This window comes from Struthio camelus, chromosome 31, assembly GCF_040807025.1.
Source record: "Struthio camelus isolate bStrCam1 chromosome 31, bStrCam1.hap1, whole genome shotgun sequence".
Taxonomy (NCBI): domain Eukaryota; kingdom Metazoa; phylum Chordata; class Aves; order Struthioniformes; family Struthionidae; genus Struthio; species Struthio camelus.
This window is the reverse complement of record NC_090972.1, coordinates 1,140,566-1,143,065: the sequence shown is the minus strand read 5'-3', so window position 1 is coordinate 1,143,065 and position 2,500 is coordinate 1,140,566.

The following is a 2,500-nucleotide window of genomic DNA, read 5'->3' as shown; positions in this document are numbered from 1 at the left end:
TCCCCCTTTACGGGAGAGCTAAACGGACGTGCTAGAGGAGGAAGCGACCTCGAGATGGGCGCGGCCCCCCACCGAGGAAACACCGGGGCGGCACGCTCCGCAGCAGGCGGGGGTCCGGCAGCTCTGGGAGGGGGGCGCCCCCCTTTCCACCCGAACCGGCACACACCCAGGGCGGGTGGCACCCACTCGGCCCTTTCTCATGTCAGTTCGCCACCCCACCAACGGCTGCTTGCGGCCGGCACCCGGCGACCCGGGGCTGAGACCATCGCCAGCACCCCGTGCAAGGTTTTTTCGGACACCTGAGAACTCACAGGGCCACTTGGCCTCGCAGAGCCGGGTTCGGTGATAGAAGCCCGAGGATAAGCGGGAGAGCACACACACACCTCTCCTTCGCCGCTCCAGCGGGCAGCACCTCGCGCGCGACAGGACGCGTGCTGGAGAGGAGACCCCCCTGCCTGAACATCGGACACCGCCCATGCACCCCCCTGTGACGGGGGAGCACAGCAGAGCCGACCCGCCGGGGGCCCTCTCCGACGCGACCCGAACGGCCTCATCGATCGGGAGCAAACACACACGGTCGAGTCCTGAGCCAACTCACCCCGCCGCCCACCAGTGGCCGCAAACCAGCGGCGGGCGCTGCGTGTGGGTGCGGACCATCGTCTGCAAGAGGTGCCCACTCGAGCCTGAACACCGGCACCGCCCCCACGCTCCCTGTGACGGGGAAGCAGGGAAGCGCCAGCCCGCCGAGGGGCCTCTCCGACGTGTCCCGGGACGCCTCAGCGGGCGTCTGCGTGTGGGTGTGGATCGGCAGCCGCGAGCCGGCTGCTGCTCCGGCCGGAGCACCGGCATCACCACGCTCCCTGCGACAGGGGCCCGAAGAACGAGGCTCTCGAGCCGCTGGTGTCTGGGCAGAGCCGCACGGGGCACCCCCCGGTTTCTCTCTGGACCACCCTCTGGCGTTCACGAACGGCACACGCGCCAGGCCTTTTCCCCGGCCGCGGGGGGGGGGGGGGGGGGGGTGGTGTCCGGCTCACCCCTCTCCCGAGTCGGCAACGGCTGCATGGGACCTGCCGCTGGCTGGGCTCCCCGCCTCCGCAGCGGCTTCCGGCACCTGGGACACACTCGCGGGGCTGCCGGAGACCTGCCGGGAGACCGCCGCGCCGAACGGGCAAAAGAAAGCGCTCTCCCCGAAGGGCCGGGCTCAGGACCGCTCCCCGCCCGCCCTCGTCGCAAGCCGCCCTAGGCCTCCCGCGGGCCGGCCACAATGCGCTGGGGGCGCCCGGGAGTGCGGCTCCGGAACTCAGCGGCTGTTCACCCTGTGGCCTACAGTCGTACCGCTAAGTCCAGCGGGGCGGGAGAGCCGAAGGACAGCCGCCCCTCCTACCGGGGAGTGGCTCGAAAGTGGCCGACCTCTACGATGACGTAACTGGAGGCAGCGACGCAGAGCGACCCCTTTCGCCGCTCCACAGGAACGCCAGGGAGAACAGGTCTACCAGCCACCACCCCGAAAGGCCACCAAGTCTCGCTGGAGCCTGGTAGACCTGCTGCCAGTTAGCGGAGGCAGACCCGGGGCACCGGCTGCGACTTCTCCGGGCCTCCCGGAGCCGCGGAGACCGGCTACGCCGCGCCCCTTCGAGGCCGGCCTCCCCGGAGGCCGGTCGACCCGCCCGCCCCTTCGAGGCTCGGCGGCCTCCCCGGAGGCCGGTCGACCAGCTCGCCCCTTCGAGGCTCGGCGGCCTCCCCGGAGGCCGGTCGACCAGCTCGCCCCTTCGAGGCTCGGCGGCCTCCCCGGAGGCCGGTCGACCAGCTCGCCTCTCCCCGGAGGCCGGTCGACCAGCTCGCCCCTTCGAGGACCTCCCCGGAGGCCGGTCGACCAGCTCGCCTCTCCCCGGAGGCCGGTCGACCAGCTCGCCCCTTCGAGGACCTCCCCGGAGGCCGGTAGACTCTCTGGCCGCTGCCAAGGCAGCCTCCCAGGCCCGGGCGGGCGAGCGGGCGGGCGGGCCGGCCGCTGCCGAGTTGGACCCTTCGGGCCGGCCGCTAACAGGCCAGCCCGCCGCCCCTCCCGAGTCCCCCTCCCCGGCCGGACCCGTTCGGTTTCCTTGGAGAGCTGCCGCTTCTCCCTTAGCCGCTTAGCGTGCTTTCTTTGTTTAGGTTTCCCCCCCCCCCGGCTTGCTCCTTTTCGGTGTCGTACGGGCTTTTTTTTTTTTTTTTTTTGTGTGCATGCGTGCGTGCGTGCGTGCGTGTGCGCGTGTGCGCGTGTGTGTGTGTGCGCGTGTGCGTGTGTGTGCGCGCGTGCGTGTGCGCTTTCTGTATGCTTGCCCCACCACCAGCAGCAGCAGCAGCACCTCCCTTTCTCGCCCTTACCATCTTCCTCGCTGGTTTTCCTTCGTTTCCCGTGTTGTTTCCTCTCCTCCACCACCACCACCCCCCCCCCCGGCCCCCCGATCTCCTTGGGAGGCCTGCTCATTTTTTTGCTACTTGGCACAGGAAGCGGCGTGCG